Source organism: Callorhinus ursinus, unplaced genomic scaffold, assembly GCF_003265705.2.
Source record: "Callorhinus ursinus isolate GAN/ISIS: 27379988/994484 unplaced genomic scaffold, GSC_fseal_2.0 scaffold29, whole genome shotgun sequence".
Classification (NCBI taxonomy): Eukaryota; Metazoa; Chordata; class Mammalia; order Carnivora; family Otariidae; genus Callorhinus; species Callorhinus ursinus.
This window is the reverse complement of record NW_027397091.1, coordinates 17,664,048-17,687,772: the sequence shown is the minus strand read 5'-3', so window position 1 is coordinate 17,687,772 and position 23,725 is coordinate 17,664,048. Positions and strand designations below refer to the sequence as shown.

The 23,725-nt window shown below is 41.0% G+C and overlaps 1 non-coding gene across 1 annotated transcript; it reads right to left on the bottom strand.

Moving 5' to 3' along the window:
* Positions 1–18,973: 18,973 nt before the first annotated feature.
* LOC112828102 (U6 spliceosomal RNA) lies at positions 18,974–19,080 on the bottom strand. Its single transcript, XR_003209408.2, has one exon. It is a non-coding gene; the product is annotated as a U6 spliceosomal RNA (small nuclear RNA).
* Between the last annotated feature and the right edge of the window lie 4,645 nt (positions 19,081–23,725).

Genomic DNA, 23,725 nt, shown 5'->3' with positions numbered 1-23,725 from the left:
TCCTCCCAAAACAGATACAACAGGACCAACTCCAGCTTTATATTTAAGAATATCAAGAAGGCTGAACCAGAGAGGATTCTCAGATTAGTTTTCTTAAGAGTTTGCTATTATCCTGGAGGTTTGCAGAGCAATGTCCCCCACCACAAAAATAAAAGGAAATTTTTATACTTACTCCTTCAATGAAGATTTTGATGGTAAAATGGACACATTCCAACAACTCAAATCAAATCAGTTTTCCATTTCTCGAGACCAACAGGCCTGCCTTTTCTTCCTTCATCACATATCAACAATTACCTGCTTCAGACCCTACTGAGTAACCAGCTAATGTTTGCCAAATTATTTGACCAACAGAGAGGTTTGAAAGGGAACCATTGGCTAATGTTGTTTGCTTCTGCCATCAGCTAGCTGAGTGATACTGGACACTTTATTGAACCATCCCGTGCCTTAGTTTCCATGTATGTAGTAGGGGATAATGACAACATCTGGATCATAGAGTTTTTGTGAGGACTGGATGAGTCAATGCCAGAGAAGGCTTGACACAACATACTAAGCTCTCAACAGGAGTTCTCTAATATTGTCATTATGCTGGCAACCTGACTTCAAATTCATCAATGTGGGATTGTCCTGGATGGAAAGTGGCACATAGTAAGAAGACTGGAATGGGCTGCAGTAGCATACTGCCTCTCAGAGCTCCAGCGGCACCGTGAGAACTTGGCCACGTGGGCGCCAGCCTGTGGAAGATATCCAAGCTCTGAGCTCACCACCTGCCCCGGGGCCCATCTGGGACCTAGCTGTCCCCCACCTCCCCCTTGTCCAACCCCCTTCTCTGCCTGCTGCTGTTGCTTCATAGCCTTCTAATGTTCTCCTAATTCCTTACCCACTGGGGATGGTTTTACCCTGCATAGAATACAGATTCTTTCCGGCATGGTGCCATTAGCAGAAAGAAACCCAGATCTGTAATAACTGCTTAAAATGGCCCAGCTGCCTCCATCAGGGGTCACCACACAGACCAGAAAAGAAGGCGGCTGTCTTATAAAATATAGTTTTATTTGAATAAGACCAGTCCACATGGGATTAATTAAATACATCCATAGTGAGTGAAAGGATGCATGTTGGATTTGCTCTTCCGCCTTTCCTATCACGGCTCTGGAAGGTTTAGCTTCTGTTGCTTTTGTCTGCATGGGATTAAGAAGGAGGAGGTTGGACGGGGTTATTAAAAGAAAAAAGAGCATGCCTAGTGACCTAATTCCCTTCTGCATCTTTATCATGTACCGGGATGTACAAATCCCCATATGGGACAACAATGCAAATGAGTTTTTCTGGAGAATAAAACATTTGAGAAAAAAAAGAAACATGAGTTTGTCATACAATATCACTGCAACTCATAATGCTCAGACTTTTAAAAAATGACATTCTATTATGGAGTTTTATTTCCTGTCCCGGTGGGCAGCCAACCACGCATAGCAATTCAGAATTCAAATACTGTACAAGGATATACAGTAACTGCGGTTCTCTGAGGATTTGAGCAAATGTCAGAAAACCAAGCCCCAACTCAAATTTATTAGTTGGTGCTGATATCTAACAATTTTACATAGATGCTGATAAGGCCATCTGGGAATCCCTTTCACCATTAAGTGATTTAGAGGCCTCTACAGAAATTTCCTTGTCTGCTACATTTCACAAAGCAGCACCCCTCCCCCTGCAACAGCAAACCATGTGAAAACAGCAGTACTAGTTATGTACTCTCTCCTATAGACATCTTTTTCTTGGAATGCTCATTTCTATAAGACCCACAGACTGATGAGTTTCTCGTGAAATCTGTCAAAGCCAGAATGAGAGACGTGAAACAACGTCAAAATTTCAGTATTAGGGCTAAGAAAGAATCGTTCTCTTTCGGACTTACTCATCTCCCAAGCTCATGCTTTCTGTGTGGTCCGTAGGGTTCTGCTGGAAAAATAAGTTGTTGCTAATGGATGGAAGTTTCTGGCTTCATCTGGACCAAACTTAGCACTTGATGTTCAGTGGAAAGGAAGGCAGAAAGAGACCTGAGTGTTGATGATCAGGATTTGAGTTTAGACTGGCCTGGGACTGGCTGGATGCATGTAGACAAGCAGCTAAGTCATCCAGGACCCCAAGTTCTCATCGTGTAATTGACACTTGGACCAACTGAGCTGCAGCATTTCTTTCTGGGACTAAAATAGGGTCTCAAGCCACAGTCCCACCCCCATGCTCTTGATTTCTCCTCTCCCTCCAGCTGTCAACCTCCCTCTCTAGGGAGGTTGCCACTCTAGCATTATCTCCACCCTATAACTGCCAAATTGTTCCTCAACCCATCCCAGCAATGTCATGTAAATGACAAAATGTGGGGCTTTATTCTGCTATACATAACTTGCATGTTTGTTGAACTTGGAAATGATCTCAGAACTTTAAACAAATTTGGAAAATTTGTTCAACAACCTTTTGATTGGCAGTAGGGACAGAGTAACTTCTGGGATGGGAAGCATGAAGGCTGGTCAGGAGGGGTTTGGGGAGTGGTGATTCCATGCCTTGTAGATGTGCTCTGAGAGAATCCCCCCAAGGAGGGTTTCTAACATAGCTTAGGGGAATCCAAAAGTGCCTTCTTGTCCAAGCTAAGTCTCAAAGGACAATTAGGAATCAATCAGGCAAATGCAAGGAAGGACTGGCCAGGCGTGAATGAAACAATGGATGCTTTGGTGAGCTATAAATAGACAGCCACTTCTAGGGTGCAAATTACAAGGCGGAGAGCAGTGGGAGAGGAACTGTCCACCATGGGGTCTCTTAAGATGCCACAGAACTTGACCTTTATTCTATACTTAACAGGGTAGGTTTCAAGAGTTTTAAAGAGTGGAGGAGGTGCAGGGTTAGATTTGCATTTCCATGGGGTCGCTCTATTCTGGTGAATAGGTAAAAGGCAGGTCTATGAAGGGCAGGGAGGATGAAGACCAGGTCAGGAGCTAATGCAATAATGGCAGGATGACCCCAAATCTGAACCTGAGTAGTGGCAGCAGGACTTATGTAATAATCAAGGACACGGTGGCAGTCATAACACACAAACACTCAAAGTTCAGTGGGCTTAGTACCATACAAGCTTATTTTGTATTCATATTACAGTCAGGGTGGGGAGCGTTTTGCTCAGTTGGAGGGCTTTCCTTCACATGGGAGTGCAGCAGCCCAGTCCCTTTCCTTCCTATGGTTCTACAGTGCTGAGGACCTCAGTTTCCCTGCATCTGGGCAGAAGGGAGCAAGAGAAGTGGGAGAGGCTCACCCACTTCTTGGGGACCTTGGTCTGGAGGAGACACACATAATTTCCAGTTTGATAGATGAGCACTGGTCATGCAGTCCACTCAGATACAAGAGTGGCCTGGATGCCAGTACTGCAGACAAAAAGTATGAGGTTTTGGCGGACAGCTAGATGTCCCTGCAACAGATGAGAGGGAGGAGTGATGGTGGGAAACATGGAGGAGTTGTATTGTTGGGATTTGGGGAGGATTTCCATTCGGGTGAAAGTAGTAGGTAAATGGGGAAAGATGTGACACATTCCTTTCTTAGGTGGTGGTAATACCACGTGAGCGTTGAAAGATAAGAGAAGGAACCATGTTTGTTGGGGAAAGAGAATGCATTTTGCTGGGTGTATATCTTAAGCCAGATTTGCTGGAAACAGACCTTGAAATAAGGATTTGTGTGCACGTAACTTATTAAGGACATGCTCCCAGAGGAGAGTAGTAAGGAAATAAGGAAGCAGGATAGGCAAGGAATTCAGCTGAGCAGGGTAAGATTTCAGGTCAGGTCCCAGCCTCAGCCTGGTCCCACAAGGGACCTTGGCACTTCTAGCTCTCTGGGTATGGAGGCAGGTAGAAGAAGAACCACACAAAAGCTAAGGAAGGAGAACAAGAGATAATAGAAGGGATCCAAAGGCATTTGGGCAGAGCATCAAACGTGTCTGTTCCACAGTCCCTGTGGATCAAGCCAGTATGAAAAGTGAGCAGACAATGGGATATTTGAGTCTTGAACCTGATTGCTCAGGACGAGGGATGCAGATCCTGACTCTGAACAATAGTGGAGGTTGAAACCACCACAGTGCAGGAGATTGTCATGGGAAAGATTGTGCGAGAATAAAAGGTACAAGAGCTAGAACTTAGGGGAACACCAATGCTTAAGAGTTGGAAGAGAGAAGAGATAAGAAAGAAAATTGAGAACGAGTATCCAAAGAAGTAGGAGAACCAGGAAAATAGGTGGTCACCTGTCTCAAAGGAGTTTTAAAAAGACAAGGACCAAAATTAAATCTGGCCATCAGGAGCCCATTCCCTATTTTGGCAAGAGCAGATCTGGTTTCATTCTGCCAAACACCTCCTTTTCTTCCTGTCTTTATTTTTAAAAAACCAACTTTATAACTTTGTATTTTATTTGGCAATGAGCATTTATGTGAAAATGCCATGAGGAAAGGGTTAAATGAATCTTTTGGCTTATTATTAATACCCAAAGGAGCTCAGTTCTTACTCACTCTCACACTTAGGATATTTTATCATCCTGCAAGATAGGGGCTCCTCATTTCAATTAGTGGAAAGCTCGCCATTAGCTAACTAATTAATGCTCTTCCCTCACATCTACTTTCTAATTACAGTCACCACTGAGATTTTTTCACCCAAGTGGCCAGTGATGCTGTGGATTTATTTTAAATTTAGTTTGACAATAACAAACACCTAATTAATGTTTATAAATATAATAAAATCCCTCCTGATGAGTTGTGGGTATTGCATACACTAGCAACTGGTTTATTAAAACATTAATTGCAGTTGGATTTGTTTTGGGATTCATGCATAATCCATTTAGTACATAGCGGGACTAACTCATTTTGAAGGGATTATGAATGAAATCCTCCACAAAGTCTTCCGTTTAATTCACATTGCAGTCAAGGAAGGGGAGAGTTTGCTTTCAGCAAATTCTGTGGCTCTTCAGTGTTCTTCAGTGGGCTCCTTCATTCATTCCTTCCTGCCTTCATTCATCCATTTTGTAAGTATTTATCAAGCATCTATTGTGTGCATAGCTCTGTGAAGATACCCAAAATGTGTTCATGGGGTATAAAGATGAACCCTGCAAATGCCAATCGATTGAATTCTACTTCTGGCTGGAGTGTAAATTGGTACCCCCATTTTAGAAAATTTAAAGCATTTTCTAAAGCTGAATACACACTTACTTTATGACAGCAATTCTACTGCTAGGTGTAGAAGTGACAGTAATATGTCCACATGTTCACTAACAAGACACATATTAGAATGTTCACTGCAGAACTAGTTATAGTAGTCCCAAGCTGGAAACTGCCTGAATACCCATCAGCAGTAGAATGGATAAATCAATTATGGCATATTCCCATAATGGAATAGTATATAGCAATGAGAATGAACAATCTATAAAGTTCAAAAACAAGAAAAACTAATCAACCATGCTAGAAGTCAGGATAGTAGCTCTCTACAGAGGTGGGTAATAAATGAAAGCTTTTGGGTTCTGGGTAATATTGTCTCTTGATCTAGTTTCTGGTTATAAAAATGTGTTTGGTTTGTGAACATGTATTGATCAATTATGATTGGTGCACTTTTTATGCATGTTGTATTTTAATAAAATTTGTAAAACTTAATCTGTTAGCTAGAGACGTGCCTTTGTTTTTGTGTGTTGGTGCTTATTCTAATCTAAGTGGCTACATGATCATTTAGATCTGATCATTCATTCATTTCAAAAGCCTTTACTGAGTACCTAATTAATTTGTAATGCTGGTGGGTGTATGTATGAAGATATAAAAGCACATCAATCATGGTCTCTGTCCTCAAGGTTTTCACAAGGCACCTGTGGAGAGAATCACATAAAGTAACTGTTACAGTACAGTGTAGCCAATGTTAAGTTCACAGAGGAAGGGTACTTGGTTCAAGCTGGGTGGGTGTAGTGAGATGTTCAGGAAAGGAGTAGAGAGCATTTGCTGCCTGTGTCCCTCGGCATCCCCTCACCCTATTTAGGCAGGAGCCCTGAGTTTTGTTTGTGGAGCAATTCATCACCCATTGGTTCAGACAAGGCCCTAGCCCCTGGCCCCAGGGCTAGAGCAAATGACCCAGGCCAAAGGCAAAGGCATATTTCTTCCCCTGGCTACATTGATTGGTTCAGAGATGAACATGTAACTTAAGCTGTCTAATGCTAGCAAATTGCAGGAGTTGTTTAAGAGCCACTGAAAAAACATCTCTTTCCTTTCCCTTGAAGATGGTGAGTCAGCGCTGTGGCAGCCATCTTGCTATTGAAAATAAAGTGACTATGTGGAGGTGAACAGGGCTGAATCCAGATGCCAAGAGAAACTATGTTCTGGTGACCTCAAATGAACCTTGGTCAAGCTGGGCCTGAAGTTTGATCTCCCGTGGGACTTTGCAGTTTAATGAGCCAATAATTTTGGTTGAAGCCTATTTGAGTTGAGTGTTGTTGTTTTAAAGATTTTATTTATTTATTTGAGAGAGAGAAAGTGCAAGCAGGGGGAGCAGCAGAGGGAGAGAGAGAAGTAGGCCCCTGCTCAGCAGGGGGGCTCGATCCCAGGACCTCGGGATCATGACCTCATGACCTGAGCTGGAGGCACATGCTTAACCGACTGAGCCACCCAGGCGTCCCGAGTGTTGTTTCAAATGTGTGACGGAAAGAGATTTAACTGATACTGAAAGGTTCCAAGAGGAGTCATGTTCATTTTGACCTTTGAAGGTAAAGTAGGAGTTAGAATGATGGAAGGGGAAGGAGCACCCCAAGGAAATTCTACATCATGCCAGGAGGAACTGGAATGAACTGTCAGGAACAGGTAAAAAACCCAAGAAATCTCATCCAGTTGTGGGTTTGATGAGGAGAAATGAGTTAGGTGTTGCACAAAGGGGCTGGACCATGTTGCCTGCAGCTGCTTGTGCTCTGCTCAGAGCCTGCAATTTGCTAGCATTAGACAGCTTAAGTTTCTGCATGTGTGACAGCTACCTCCGACAAGTACCTGTCTCTCTGGCTGTAGGAGTAGACACTGCTCTTACATAAATGAGGTTGACACTCTAAGGAGAAGCCGTCCATCCAGGACTAAGAGGTGTTAATGAATAAACACCCCAACTTCTTTACCTTTGAGGTATGTCCCACCCCATCTCCCAGAGGCCCCACACGGGAACCTGCCCATTCTTGCCACTGGCATTCATTTCCTTTAGTAGTCTCTTGCCGTACAACGATCCCCTCCCCCAGAGACAGGGCTCAAAACAATGATTATATATTGTTTCTCTCAATTCAGTGAGTCAGAAGTTTGAGCAGGACTCAGCTGGGTAGTTCTACTGCTCCAAGTGGTGCTGGCTCCATCACTTGGCTGCATTCAGCTGGCCATGGCGCTGAGCTGGAAGGTCCAAGCTGGCTTCACTCAGGCTGGGCACCTCTGGGCCTCTCTTTCCTGTGGTGTTTCATTGTCAGTGGTCCAGTCCAAGCTGCTGTACAGCTGGGTGGCAAGATTCCCCAGTGGAGGGAAAGCAGAAGCTACCAGTCCTCCTCTGCCTGAGCCCAGAAGTCCCAGAATGGCAGCTACAGAGGCTGCCCACATCCTGGGGGTGGGTGGCTGGGCACAGACTCTGCCAGTTTGAGAGCTGCATGCTGGCCAGGGAGGGAATGGTCATGGTGGATGTCCTTGGAGATTACACAAAGGTCCCACTTCCCCACTTCCACTTCCTACCAGTTAAATAAAAGCCCGGTCACAGGGTCTGCTTCTGGAGACCCCAAACTTAGGCAGCCAAATCTTGTTTTTAGACTTAATCTTGATTTTGCTAGTTATTTAATCCCCACTTTAGAAGACAAATATTTTTATAAAAAACTGATTCTAGCATGATATATAAGCTCTATGCTGGAGAATTTGCCATGAACAGAGTCAAGCGACCTGGGATGCCAAGAAGCTGAACAGATGACCTGTCAGCTCGGCGCTCCTAACCACTGAATACCTGGAAGGCATCTCCAAGACAGCTCCCCAGAAACCTCCACCGCCTTCCAAGAGCTTTAACACAGAATGGGTCTAATTTCCTGATGCTGGAAGTTCATCTTTTCTTCTCTTTTCTCAATCAGTCTTGTTAGAGGTTTATTAATTCTGTTAGTCTTCAAATAGCCAGCTTCTGGCTTTCTTGATTTTCTGTCCTGCACATTTATTTCCTGTTTCATTGATTTTTGCTCTTGTTTTTTATTTCTTTTCCCACATTTTGTAGTTCCTCTTTTGGCTTCTGGAGATGGTAGCTTAAGTCATGGGGCTTCAGCCCTTCTTCTTTTCTAATATCTGAATTAAAGGCTCTGCTGCATCCTGCAAGTTTGATGGATCACGGTTTATCTTAATGCCAGCAAAAGGATTTTGGTCTTTGAAAGCAGTTTCCTGTGACTTAAGTTTACCCACATGCAGTCCCGTCAGCTTAGAGCTAGAGGACCACAAAAGAGTTTTCCTCGTCCTGCTTTCAGAATGTGGATATGATCTAGATCACAGCAAACCCCTAGGAGCCCATTTATGTGAACATGAAGGATAATGCCAACTTTCATCCATACAGCACTTCAGTTTTCAGGCTGTTTTCATGTGGACTTATATGACCCAGCTTGACTACCAACAAGCCTCTGACTGAGCTACTGCTTTTGAGGGATTCTGTGCTGCCCTTTCAGGCTGGCAATAATGTTGGCCTGTCGTGGCCTCACTTTCAGCTAGAGCTGACTTGTGTCTGCTCTTGACTTGCTTCCTTAGCAACAACCCCACTTTACCCCTGCTATGATATTGCTTCCCACTGCTCTTTTAATAACCTGCCTAGCCCAGCCCAGCCCAGCCCCCTGGACATTGTACCCCACATAGGACCCCATGGCTCACAGCAAGCTTCAGTTCAACTGGTCTTGAAAGTTGGTCTTAGACAATGGCAACCATGTAAAATTAGTTAGTTAGTCCAGGAATTAAAACTCTCTTTTAGTTTGGGTCCTCTAGAGGCAAAGCCTGAAGCAGGGATTTTGGTGCATGTGAATTGTTGAGAGAGGGTTCTTAGTAAGGGAGGGAGCTAAGCAGATTAGGGCAAGGGAAAGCGCCCACCAAGGATGTGGTCCCAGCTGTGGTCTGATCCATCGGATGGGTATGGGGGCTAAGGAGCATTATCTAAGCTGCTCTGTATTGCTCCTCTTGGGGCAAGAGGTGTAGCCTTTTGTGCCTCAACGGCAGTCAGTCACTAGTTGGGAGTTGTCTGGGGAGGAGGCTCGGGGTTCTAATTTCCCAGGTGAGGCAGATCCATCAGATGAGGGCAGTTCTCTGGAAAGGTGGGAAGCTGTGAGTGGTCAGCAGCTCACACTTCCCACAGCATTGAGGGTAAATGTGCTGGCCCAGTACTGGGGATCTGGGTGGGACACTAAAAGCATCTACCGCTGGAGCCTGTTTTGCTGAAGAGCAAATCAATCCATAATTAATTGTGACCTAGATGTCCATAGATCTCACAGGGCTGTGGGTATACATGAAGTCACATTGACATTAGTAGCCAATTAAGCTAGTAATTAGGCCCTATCTCTTAAACTTTACCACTCTGTGCCAACATCAGTTATTTCAGAGGGGTCCCAGAGGAGCATCTCATATGTGCTTGTTAAAAACTCTGACCTACTGCCTTCAGCTGTCCCTGCTCATTCTGTGACTTCGGGTCAATGCCTGATCCTATTGCCATCACCACTATCAATTGGTTGCAATTGATGGAATAGTGTGGGTATATTCATTTAAGTTAAAATGAAAATAAAGCAGTGGAGCTGTATGTTGCAACTTTACTCACTCATCAGTGACATGAGTGACTTCTTTCTGAATCAGATATGAGTTTTTCAATGATGAAAGAATACTTAAATTTTTTATGCTACTCCCAATGTAATGGCTACAAACAAAACAAAAGTTTAATCTGCATTATTCACATTTTCTCAACTATTTTTTAAAGCTTAAGCCCTGATATGAGCCACAATATTATTTCCCCTTTGACTTGACTTACTTTGTCACGCAGATGCTTTGCATTATATTCATTTCTATCTTTTCCTTTGTAACTTCTGGCTTTTGAGTCAGCATTAGAAAAGTGTCATCTCCTACAAGGTTATTAAAAATAATCCTCCTGTGTTTTTTTGTTTTTTGCTTTTTAAGTAGGCTTGTGGGGCCCAAACTCATGTGAGATCTGAACTCATGACCCTGAGACTAAGACCTGAGCTGAGATCAAGAGTTGGAGTCACCCAGGTGCCCTTCCTCTTGTGTGTGCGTGTGTGTGTGTGTGCATGTGTGTTTGTTTTGTTTTGTTTTTTAGTATTTCAAGTCAAAATTTATTTTTAAACATTTAAATCTTTGACTCATTTGGAATTAACTGTTTCATTAAGGTAGGATGGATCAAGCTTTATTTATTTTCAGATGGCTACTGAAAAACACTGTATAACACAATAAGGATAAAAGTAAGTTGCTGGGCAATGTGTGAGAATGTGATTTGTGACAATAACACATAAAGAGAGGAGAGATGGAACTTTATAGGAGCACTAGAAAGAGTGACTAGTAAGTTGTCCCAACTATTGAAGAGTTCACTTACTCCCCACTGATTTGAAATGCCTCCCCAATCATATACTACTTTCTTTTATATTTGGGGGTCTATTACTGGCTCTTCTTTTGTGTTCAATGGATACATGTGCCAGTATCACACTATTTTAATTGTTAAAGCTTCATAAAATATCAAACACCATATGCTCTAATCTCCCACGAATATAACACTTTTTAAGATTGTTTCTCACTATTTAATAAGTCTTTTTTCCCTATTAACTTAAAAATGAACTGGGCAATCCCGTTTTTAAAAAATCTTAAAATTTTTATTTGCTTTGTGTTCAGTTTCTAAATTAATTTGAACAGAAATGACATCTTTATAATATTGGCATTTCTTGTCCAATGGGCTTTCCATTTATTCAGTTTTCTCTTTACCCTCCAGTGATATTTTAGTTTTCTTCATAGAGGCCGTGCACATTTCTTATGTAAGTGCTTCCCCTGTACTAATGTTTTTATAAGCAGGGCCTTCTGTTATGTCGTTGATTTGGTTGTTATTTGTATTTATGAAAGGTGTTGGTTTCTATGTATTAATTTTGTATCTTACTTCTTTGCTGACTTTCTGTACTGTTTGTTGTAGTTTTTCAAGTGTGTCTTCGAATCTAAAGTGTGTCTATTGTGGATAGCATTATATACTTGAATCATGTTTTTTTTTTTAATTCATTCATTCCCTTAACCTCTGATTTTTAATGGGAGAAGTTAATCCATTTTCATTTAATGTAATTGTTGATAGGGGAGGATTTATATCAGCCAAGTTGCTATTTGTTTTCCATATCTTATGTGGGTTTTTTTGTTGTTCCTCAATTACTCTATTACTGCATTCTTTTGTGTTTAATAGATATTTTCTAGTGTACATTTTTATTCCCTTGTTGTTTCTTTTACTTTACTTCTGCCTTATTTTCTTATTAATTTCCTGGGAATTGCCATTAACATCTTAATTTATATCAATCTAGTTTGGATTAATAGCAACTTAATTTCAATAATATATAAAAATTTTGCTCCTATAAAGTTCCATCTCTCCTCTCTTTTTATGTGTTATTGTCACAAATCACATTTTCACACATTGCCCAGCAACTTACTTTTATCCTTATTGTGTTATACAGTTGTCTTTTAAGTCAAAGGAGTTACAAACCAAAAATACATTTATACAGTCTTATATTTACCTATGTAATTACCTTTGCTGGTGCTCTTTATTTTCTTCATGTGGATTTGTCCTTTCTTTCATTTCTAGTCTGAAAGCCTGCCTTTAGAATCTCTTATAGGCAGGTCTGTTAGCAATGAACTCTCAGTTTTGTTTATCCAGGAATGTCTTAATAGCTTTTTCATTTTTGAAGGATAATTTTGTCAGACATAGATTTCTCCATGGGCACTTTTTTTTTTTTTATTTCAGCACTTCATGGATTTTTTTACGCCATTTTTTTTTTATTCAAGTATAGTTAACATACAGTGTTAGATTACTTTCAGGTGTACAATATAATGATTCGACGCTTCTATATGTTGGTGCTCACCAAGATAAGCACTCTCATTTCCATTTATCTATTTCACCCATTCCCCCCAACCACCTCCCCTCTAGCAACCACCAGTTTGTTCTTTGTATTTAAGAGTCTGGTATTTTTGTTGTTTGTTTGCTTTGTTTCTTTTTCTTTTTCATTTTTTAAAAGATTTTATTTATTTATTTATTTGACAGAGAGAGACACAGCAAGAGAGGGAACACAAGCAGGGGGAGTGGGAGAGAGAGAAGCAGGCTTCCTATGGAGCAGGGAGCCCGATGTGGGGCTCAATCCCAGAACCCCAGATCATGACCTGAGCTAAAGGCAGACGCTTAAAGACTGAGCCACCCAGGCGCCCCTCTTTGCTTTGTTTCTTAAATTTCACACCTGACTAAAATCATGTGGTGTTTGTCTTTCTCTGACTGATTTATTTCACTTAGCCTTACACCCTCTAGGTCCATCCATGTTGTTGCAAATGGCAAGATTTCATTCTTTTCAATGGCTGAGTAATATTCCATTGTGTGTATGTGTATATACATGTATGTATATGTATATAGATACATATGTACCACATCTTCTTTATCCATTCATCTATCAATGGACATTTGGGCTGCTTCCATTTCAGCACTTTGAATATGTCATCCCATAGCCATTTGGTCTTCATGTTTTCTGATGAGAAATCAGCTGATAATTTTATTAAAGATCCTTTGTACATGATGAGTTCTCTCTTACTAGATTTAAGATTTTTATCTTTGCCTTTGGCTTTTGGTACTTTGATTTTGATGTGTCAAGGTATGAATCTAAGCTTATCTTGTTTGGAATTCATTGAGATCCTTGGATGTGTGGATTAAAGTTTTTAAAATCAAATTTGGGTAATTTTCAGATATTATTTCTTCAAATATCAACTTTGACCGCTTTTTCTCTCTCCTCTCTTTCTGGGACTTTTATTATGTGTATATTGGTATCTTGATGGTGTCCCACAGGTCTCTGAGGCTCTTTTCATTTTTCTTTTTTCTTTTGCTTCCCAGACTGGATAATCTTGATTGACCTATCTTCAAGTTCACTGATTCTTTTTACTGTCTCCTGAAATCTGTGGTTGAATCCTTCTAGCTAATTTTCCATTTTAATTATCACACTTTTTAACTCTAGAACTTCTGTTTGATTCCTTTTATAATTTCTACATCTTTGTTGATATTCTCTGTTGAGACATCATTTTCATACTTTCCTTTAGCTCTTTGGACATATTTAAAATATCTAATATGTCTTTGTCTAATAAATCCTATGTCTGTGCTTCCTCTGGGAGAGTTTCTATGAATTGCTTCCCCCCCCTTTATGTATGGGTCATACTTTGTTTATTTGCATGCCTTATAAAATTTATTGAAAACTGTACATTTCAAGTAATATAATGTCGAAATTCTGCAAACTAGATTCTCCCCTCTCCTCAGGATTTGTTGTTGTTGCTCATTGTTGAAATTATTGTTTGTTTAATGAATTTTCTGAATGAATTCTATAACGTCTCTATCTTTGTCATGTGTGGCTACTGAAGTCTACTCAGTGAGCTTATGGTAGACTAATGATTGGACAGAAATTTTCTCAAATGTCTGGAGGCTATAAGCCTCCAGTTTTTGCCCTGGGCCTATGTGTATGTTGCTACATGAGTTCATCACACAGCCAGGCAGTTTACAACTCTGCTTTAGCCTTCATTTTCTGCTTGTGTAGAGCCTCCAGGTAGTCAGAGATGAGAGCTTAGAGACTTCTCAGGTCTTTGCTGAGTATTCTCACAGCTACACCCAGCCCTAGGCAGACAAGTAGCCTTCTAGATTCCTAGAAATTCCTTAAGTGAGGCCAAATGAAAACAAGCTATTTGCTTGTGGTCTTCCAGTAAACCACCATGACAAAAAACCATGATTATTTGGAATTGAGGTTCATTCTACTCTCTCTGGAACTAAGAATACAGACTGTTATTTTTTACGGCTACCACTGAGCTGGGGAGCAGGTTATTGGGGGTCAAAATGCCACAGGTTTTTGTTCTTACCAAGATTCAGCCATATTTGTATATGTTCCCAAGGATGCTAGAAGCCTTTTGGTTAATTTTCAAAGTTCCAAAAAAGTTGGTTCCAGCCATTTTTGCCATTTGATTCATCGTGTTTATGGAGGGTTGAACTTTCAGAGATACTTACTCTGCCACTTCCCACTGCACCATTCTTGCCTCTACTTCTCTTTATACATCTGCCCACTCCTCTGTTGTATGTGCCCTGTTACTGCCAGCAGAACTAAATGACTATATTTCTTGTGCTAGTCATTCCCTAACTGGATTCTCTGTGTCTCTTAGTTCAAATTGTTGTGAGAGAAAATCTGATTGAAACATCTCAGGCAATGGAATGATTCACTCTGTACTAGTCATCTATTTTTGTTTGGAGCGAAAGACAACATATAAACATGGCCACCCGGCCTCTTGTCTTATGCAGGAGTTGTGTTGGGAGGTAGTGACAAGGAAAAGGAAGACAAGCAGTCTTGCATTTCCAGCACAGACTTCATAGTTTATTTCTGTCCATGTGCCAGTGACTCCCATTCTCTCATGCATATTCTGAAAACTTGTTTCTGGGAATGCAACCCTCAGGTCACTCCCCTCAGGACTAGGCTGGTATTCTTTTCCCACATTTCTGTCCTCTTTCAGGCCCTTTCTTTTATTCTGCCTGGGTCATCTCTTTGCAGGGCCCCTGAAGACCAAGAGAATCACTTCCCCCTTTCTCTATAGTACTGCCCTTGAAATAAGCATACAAAACCATCATTTTTCAAGATGTTCAGAAGAAGGAGACACCGTTTAATAAATTAAAAAGTTAAGCCATTTCTTCTCATCTGCCTGCATGGTTCTGCACCAATATTGTGCTAAACTTTGGGTGCTGGTTACCCCTTCACTTCTACCTGCCTTTGTGTCTTATCCTTTACTTTGGTCTTTGATTTATGTGGTCTCCCAGCTCTCTAACTACTTTCTAACTCCTCTTGACTTTGCATTATGCCTAGTTTTTCTAGATTTTCTGTTTTGAGCTTATCTGCTGCTATTTCCAGGGTGCAAGACTACTCATTCACTTATCAAATCCTTCATAAACAAATCATTCAGTATTCAGAAAAATCATATGATAGGCAAAGTTAATGGTTTGTCTTACACAAGCTGTTGGTTTGTGTAGCAGGTGATATTGATGCTCCTTCATATCCGATTGGCCCACAATAGAAATCACCTTTAGCTTGAGTAAACTCTTCTTATATAGGCTAATGGCTTTCTACCTTAAACACCTGCATCTCTCTCTTCCTGAGGCCTTCATCTGGTTATAGGACATTCTTGGCCTACAAGATGGTCATGCTGGAACTGTTGGAGAATTAATCCTCCCAGGAGCAGCCCTCAAGCAATGATAGATTAAGGTTGATGAATAAATGCCCTGGCTTGCTCAGGAGGACAACCCTGAAGTGTGTGTTTGAGAGTCCTAGAGATTCAAGCAGGATTAAACCCTAGTTATTCATAGCATTATTCTACTCTTTAACACTCTGTGTTGGTTCTTTTTCTTCCCTCACTTCCTTTTTTCCTCACAATATTTCCTGGAATTGCTTCCCAAATAAATTACTTGTTCCAAAATTCTTGTCTCAGTGTCAGCTGTTGGAGGAACTCAAGCCAAAACAGTAGGATAATTGGCTTTACTCAGAGTCACTGAAGACAGTGATGCTATCTATGGTAGGAAAAGGGAGGCTATGATTACCCTTTTGCACAGATACAACTTTGAAAGTGTTACACATATTCTAGTATGGGACTGAGTTGGGGAGACATCTTGAACTTTGGAGAGAATTCAGAGAACCAAGATCGAGTTCTGACTGCCTCATCAAGCCATGAAGATTTTTGCCAGGAAAGCTCTAATCAGAGAGTGCCAGGTGGTTTTCATAAAGCAGAAACAACAGGTATGCCCATTTTATGCAAGAAAACTGCTGCACAGAAAGAACATCTTTATCAACTTTTAGCCCAACATAAGGGGTACTGATATGGTCTCACCAAAAGCCATATTATTATCACATTCAAGTCAACAGCCACTTAAGAATCCTTATGTTTTTGTAAGAACTTGTTGCAAGGTGATGATGAGAACAACTTGACTAAATATTGCTTACCACCATGGTGAGTTATAAGGCCAGCTGAAGGTGCTCTCTTGATCACAGTGGCTCATTAGGTAGTTGAAGATAGAAGAGTCTCAAGCAGACCCATCCAGGTGTGTAGTGAGGTTATAACAAATGCCAGCTGCTGAGAGGTTAGAGAAGCTTTGGAGAAAATTATCTGGGTCCTCAGATACACTACTGGAGAGGCAAATTGAAAGTTACTGATTCACTTATGTGTATCCAACTCCATGATACTTTCTTCAAAGGAGAGATTCTGCAAGCTCATGTTGGTATTTCTGGAGGAAAAAGCATGGGCAGGATTGAAAAGAGAAAAGACATTGCAATGCTACTATTTGTGTCCAAGAAGCAGAGAAATACATGATTACAAGAGAAACTCTTTATGTCAGACATCTCATTTGCAACCCAGATTTTGAAATCTCAACCATTTACTGCCTCAGGAAAGGGCACCTATCAGAAAGGACAGAGGGTGATCTGTTATGTAGTTTCACATATGATTTCCTATAATATAATAAGAGTGTATAAGCTATTATCCCTCATTTTATTGGTAAGGGAATTGAGATTTGGGGAGAAGGCATGACAACCAAGATGTAAAGAAATACCAAGTGCTGATTATCTCTAGTTCTATCCACTCCTTAAGGTGGGCTACTATTCCCCAGACCCTGGGATTGCCTAATACAGTAAGGTGGCTGACCTCCCAGGTGTGATGGTGGAGATGGAGGCCAGGCCTACTCTGCCCCTCTCCAATGCTGCCTCCTCCTCTCAGCGGGGGACACAGGTCTCCTTTCTAGCATCCACCATTTCACATGGTCCTGGTTCTGTTTATGTGTTTTCACAATGCAGATCATTTATGCCCCATGCCTTGCCTTGTCCTGCCTCTTCTGTAAAATGAAAAATTTGATAAAGGGCATTTAGAACAAATAGTTTACAATTGTAAATATCAAAATGGAAAACCTGAATTCATCTTGGTTCTCCTTCCACCTCCAAGAGGAGAAAGAATTCCCCAGGGCTAAGGTTTTTGACTTATATCTAATTCTATGTCCCACCTCCCACTATACTGTGGAAGCAGAAAATCTAAAACACTAGACTCCCTAGCCTTTCCAGGCTCCCTTGCAGCTAGGGTTCTAGATTCTTCTAGATCTTATATTTATTCATGCAAAATTTGGATGGTGGAAGGGATGTGGAGGCCACCTTTCTGCAGAGATGGTGGCTGGTGGGCAGCTGTGACCTCCATGTTTGCAGTGATGTGTTGTGAGGGGGACTGTGCTGGTGGCACTTGTGAGGGCAAGAGCAAACACAGTATCATGACCTGCTGCTGCAGTGGTGTGGTTCAGCAGTGGCCCCTGACTTCTTTATTTCCAGCTTTTCCACAGATGTTGTGAGCACCAAAGTACCTTATTAAATGCCTTCTAAGAATAGCTGCTTACCAATCATCTGGCTAGCCCTCTGTTCCAGTTGCTACCACTGTATAAGAAACAATCCCCTGGGGAGGGTATGTGCTATGGTGAGCGCTGTGAATTGTGTAAGACTGTTGAATCACAGATCCGTACCTCTGAAACAAATAATGCAATATATGTTAAGAAAAAAAAAAAGAAGAAGATAGCAGGAGGGGAAGAACGAAGGGGAGTAAATTAGAGGGGGAGACGAACCATGAGAGATGATGGACTCTGAAAAACAAACTGAGGGTTCTAGAGGGGAGGGGGGTGGGGGGATGGGTTAACCTGGTGATGGGTATTAAAGAGGGCACGTTCTGCGTGGAGCACTGGGTGTTATGCACAAACAATGAATCATGGAACACTACATCAAAAACTAATGATGTAATGTATGGTGGTCAACATAACAATAAAAAAATTTAAAGAAAAAAAACAAACAATCCCCAAACTTAGTGGGACAAAATAACAATTTTATTTTGCTCAAATAAGGCATAGTGGCTATGGTTTGTCTCTGCTCCACAATATGAGGGGAATGAAGCTATGAAGACTTAATGGCTGAGGGTGACTTAGTTGGGGGCTGGAGTCATTTAGAAACCTCTTTACTCACAGGTTTGGTAGTTGATGCTAGCTAGGCTGGAACATCAGCTGGGACTGCCAATAAGAGCACCCACACAGCTAGGGCTTCCTCCTAGCACAGAAGCCTCGGGTTGATCAGACTCCTTATATGTCAACTAAGGCTCCCACAGTGACTGTCCCAAGAGAAACAGGTGAAGATTCCCAGGCTTCTCTGGCTTCAGAAGTCATACCTTGACATTCTCACTGCATTCTTTGGGTTGAAGCAGTCACAAGCTGGCCCAGACACAAGGGGAGGGGACATGGTTCACATCTCTAGATGGGAGGAGCTTCAAAGAATGTATGGCCTTAATTTAAAATGCCCTTAGCCCTCTTGGAACACCTGGGTGGCTCAGTCAGTTAAGCACTGACTCTTGGTTTGGGCTCAGGTCATGATCTCTGGGTCCTGGGATCGAGCCCCATATTGGGCTCCTCACTCAGTACAGAGTCTGCTTGTCCTTCTCCCTCTGCTCCTCCCTCTCTCTCTCTCATAAATAAATACAATCTTAAAAAAAAAATACCGTTAGCCCTCTTTCCACAGGGTATCTCAGTAATTGCTCTTTTTCCAGTTTCACTGTGTAAGTTGAAGGCGTACAACATGATGGTTTGATTTACACATATTTGTAATGGTTACCACAAGAGGTGCAGACAACATCTATCTTCTCACACAGGCACAAAATATGGGATGCTTCCTGAATTTGCATGTCATCCTTACACAAGGACTATGCTAGTCTTCTCTCTGTCGTTCCAATTTTAGTATGTGTGCTGCTGAGGCAAGCACTTCAGTAGTTGTTTAATGGTGGAATGGGTATTCAGACACTGAGGTTTTATTAGGATAATGATGTCCTTGGAACTACTTCTGTTTCTCACTCAAACCAACAAATTTCAAGTTAGGAAAGAAAACAGGCACTTTAACAAATATAGAGGTAAGAAGAAAAATATACCTGCTTAGTATTATATACTTTGAAGAGTTTCTCTACCAAAAAAAAAGAAAGAAAGAAAGAAAGAAAGAAAGAAAGAAAGAAAGAAAGAAAGAAAGAAAGAAAAGGAAAATGGCTTTCATAATATATTTCCAAACACAGTATTTTTTATTATGTTATGTTAGTCATCATACAGTACATCATTAGTTTTTGATGTAGTGTTCAATGATTCACTATTTGCATATAACACCCAGTGCTCATTACAATGCTTGCCCTCCTTAATACCCATCACCCAGCTACCCCAACCCCCACTCCCCTCCCATCTGAAACCCTCAGATTGTTTCCCGGGGTCCATAGTCTCTCATGGTTCGTATCCCCCTCTGATTTCCCCCCCTTCAATTTTCCCTTCCTTCCCCTAATGTCCTCCATGCTGTTCCTTATGTTCCACGTATGAGTGAGACCATATGACACTTGTCTTTCTCTGCTTGACTTATTTCACTTGGCATAATCCCCTCCAGTTCTATCCATGTTGATGCAAATGGTGGGTACTCATCCTTTCTGAGGGCTGAGTAATATTCCATTGTATATATGTACCACATCTTTTTTATCCATTTGTCTGTTGAAGGACATCTCAGCTCCTTCCACAGTTTGGCTATTGTGGACATTGCTGCTATGAATATTTGAGTGCATGTGCCCCTTCTTTTCACTACATCTGTATCTTTGGTGTAAATACCCAGTAGTGCAATTGCTGGGTCATAGGGTAGCTCTATTTTTAACTTTTTGAGGAACCTCCGTACTGTTTTCCAAAGTGGTTGTAATAGCTTGCATTCCCACCAACAGTGTAAGAGAGTTCCCCTTTCTCCACAACCTGTCCAACATTTGTTGTTTCCTGCCTTGTTAATTTTTGCCATTCTAACTGGTGTAAGGTAGTATCTCAATGTGGTTTTGATTTGAATTTTCCTGATGGCTAATGATGTTGAACATTTTTTCATGTGTCTGTTAGCCATTTGTATGTCTTCTTTGGAGAAGTGTCTTTCATGTCTTCTGCCCATTTTTTGACTTGATTATTTGTTTTTGGGTGTTGTCTGAGAAGTTCTTTATAGATCCTGGATACCAGCCCTTTATTTGTAATGTTATTTGTAAATATCTTCTCCCATTCCATGGGTTCCCTCTTAGTTTTGTTGACTGTTTCCTTTGCTGTACAGAAGCTTTTTATCTTGATGAAGTCCCAAAAGTTCATTTTTGCTTTTGTTTCCCTTGCCTTTGGAGATGTGTCATGAAAGAAGTTGCTGTGGCTGATGTTGAAGAGGTTACTGCCTATGTTCTCCTCTGGGATTTTGATGGATTACTGTTTTACTTTGAAGTCTTTCATCCATTTTAAGTTTATCTTTGTGTATGGTGTAAGAGAATGGTCGAGTTTCATTCTTCTGTATGTAGCTGTCCAATTTTCCCAGCAGCTTTTATTGAAGACACTGTCTTTTTTCCATTGGATATTTTTTCCTGATTTGTTGAAGATTGGTTGACCATAGAGTTGAGGGTCCATTTCTGGAAACTCTATTTTGTTCCATTGATCTATGTCTCTGTTTTTGTGCTAATACCATGCTGTCTTGGTGATCACAGCTTTGTAATATAGCATGAAATCAGTCAACATCATGCCCCCAGCTTTGTTTTTTTTTTCAACATTCCCTTGGCAATTTGGGGTCTTTTCTGGTTCCATACAAGTTTTAGGATTGTTTGTTCCAGCTCTTTGAAAAATGCCAATGGTATTTTAAGTAGGGATGGCGTTGAAAGTGTAGATTTCTCTGAGAAGCATAGCCATTTTATTATTTATTTATTTATTTATTTATTTTAAAGATTTTATTTATTTATTTGACAGAGAGACACAGCAAGAGAGGGAACACAAGCAGGGGGAGTGGGAGAAGGAGAAGCAGGTTTCCCACGGAGCAGGGAGTCTGATGCGGGGCTCTATCCCAGGATTCTGGGATCATGACCTGAGCCGAAGGCAGGTGTTGAATGACTAAGCCACCCAGGCACCCCAGCATAGCCATTTTAACAATGTTTATTCTTCCAGTCCATGAGTCCGGAATGTTTTTCCATCTTTTTGTGTCTTCCTCAATTTCTTTTGTAAGTGTTCTGTTGTTTCTAGAGTATAGATCCATTATCTCTTTGGTTAGGGTTTATTCTGAGGTATCTATGGTTTTTGGTGCTATTGTAAATGGAATTGATTCCCTAATTTCTCTTTCTTCAGTTACATTGTTAGTGTAGAGAAAAGCAACTGATTTCTGTGCATTTTGTATCCTGCCACATTATTGATTTGCTGTATGAGTTCTAGTAATTTGGGGGTGGAGTCTTTTGGGTTTTCCAAATGAAGTATCATGTTATCTGTGAAGAGAGAGAGTTGACTTCTTTGCCAATTTGAATACATTTTATTTCTTTTTGTTGTCTGATTGCTGATGCTAGGATTTCTAGTACTATGTTGAACAGTAGTGGCGAGTGTGGGCATCCCTGTCGTGTTCCTGATCTTAAGGGACATGTTCTCAGCTTTTCCCGATTGAGAATGATATTCACTGTGGGCTTTTCATGGATGGATTTTATGAGATTGAGGAATGTTCCCTCTATCCCTACACTCTAAAGAGTTTTAATCAGGAAAGGATGCTGTATTTTGTCAAACGCTTTTTCTGCATCAATTGAGAGGATCATATGGTTCTTGTCTTTTATTAATGTGCTCTATCACAATGATTTATATGCAAATGTTGAACCACCCTTGCATCCCAGGAATAAATCCCACCTGGTCGTGATGGATAATCCTTTTAATGTACTGTTGGATCCTATTGATTAGTATCTTGTTGAATATTTTGGCATCCATGTTCATCAGGGATATTGGTCTGTAATCCTCCTTCTTGATGGGGTCTTTGGTTTTGGGATCAGGGTAATGCTGGCCTCATAAAATGAATTTGGAAGTTTTCCTTCTGTTTCTATTTTTTGAAACAGCTTCAGAAGAACAGGTATTATTTCTTCTTTAAATGTTCGGTAGAATTCCCCTGGGAAGCCATCTGGCCCTTGACTCTTGTTTTTTCAAACATAGTATTTTTAAGTAAATAGAATCAATAGAGAAAAGCAAACATCCTTTCCTGCCAGGGAAACCTCCCTTGGGCTCCCTGTTAATCCGGCTCACCTGTTCCCGTTCCTCATGGTCCCCCGTTCTTGGTCCTCATAACATGTGTCTCCATTTGTAACAAAATATTTGCATGATCTTTTCTATAAACTTTTTATTGTGACAAATTGCAAACATACAAAAGTAGACAGCATAGTATCATAAACTCCCATCATTACCAGTTTCAGCATTTTGTCAACTCATGGGCAGTATGATTTTATCTGCAGCTCCTGTCCACTTCTTCCCTTTTGAAGCCAATCCGAGACAGCCTATCGTTTCATCTGTAAAAATTTTAGTATGTATTTGTTAATAATAAAGGCTCGTTTTTCTAAACATAACTGCCATACTATCACATTGAAAATAAGAACAATAATTATTCAACAACAAAGATCCAGTCAGTTCCAAATGTTTAGCTGTCTTACATAAGTTTTAGAGTTTGTTTGAATCAGCATCTAGGGATGCCTGAGTGGCTCAGTTGGTTAAGTCTTCAACTCAGATCATGATCCCAGGGTCCTGGGATCAAGCCCCACATCTGGATCCCTGCTGGATGGGGAGTCTGCTTCACCCTCTGCTCCTCCCTCTGCTCATGCTCTCTCTCTGTCAAATAAATAAATAATCTCTTTATGAATCAGCATCTAAATAGGAGTCCCATTATGGGATTAGTTGATAGGTCCTTTTTTAAATAATTTTTTATTGTTATGTTAATCACCATACATTACATCATTAGTTTTTGATGTAGCGTTCCATGATTCATTGTTTGTGCATAACACCCAGTGCTCCACGCAGAATGTGCCCTCTTTAATACCCATCACCAGGCTAACCCATCCCCCCACCCCCTCCCCTCTAGAACCCTCAGTTTGTTTTTCAGAGTCCATCGTCTCTAATGGTTCGTCTCCCCCTCCGACTTACTCCCCTTCATTCTTCCCCTCCTGCTATCTTCTTCTTCTTTTTTTTTCTTAACATATATTGCATTTATTTGTTTCAGAAGTACAGATCTGTGATTCATCAGTCTTGTACAATTCACAGCGCTCACCATAGCACATACCCTCCCCAATGTCTATCACCCAGCCACCCAATCCCTCCCACCCCCCACCACTCCAGCAACCCTCAGTTTGTTTCCTGAGATTAAGAATTCCTCATATCAGTGAGGTCATATGATACATGTCTTTCTCTGATTGACTTATTTCACTCAGCATAACACCCTCCAGTTCCATCCACATCATTGCAAATGGCAAGATCTCATTCCTTTTGATGGCTGCATAATATTCCATTTTGTATATATACAACATGTTCTTTATCCATTCATCTGTCGATGGACATCTTGACTCTTTCCACAGTTCAGCTATTGTGGA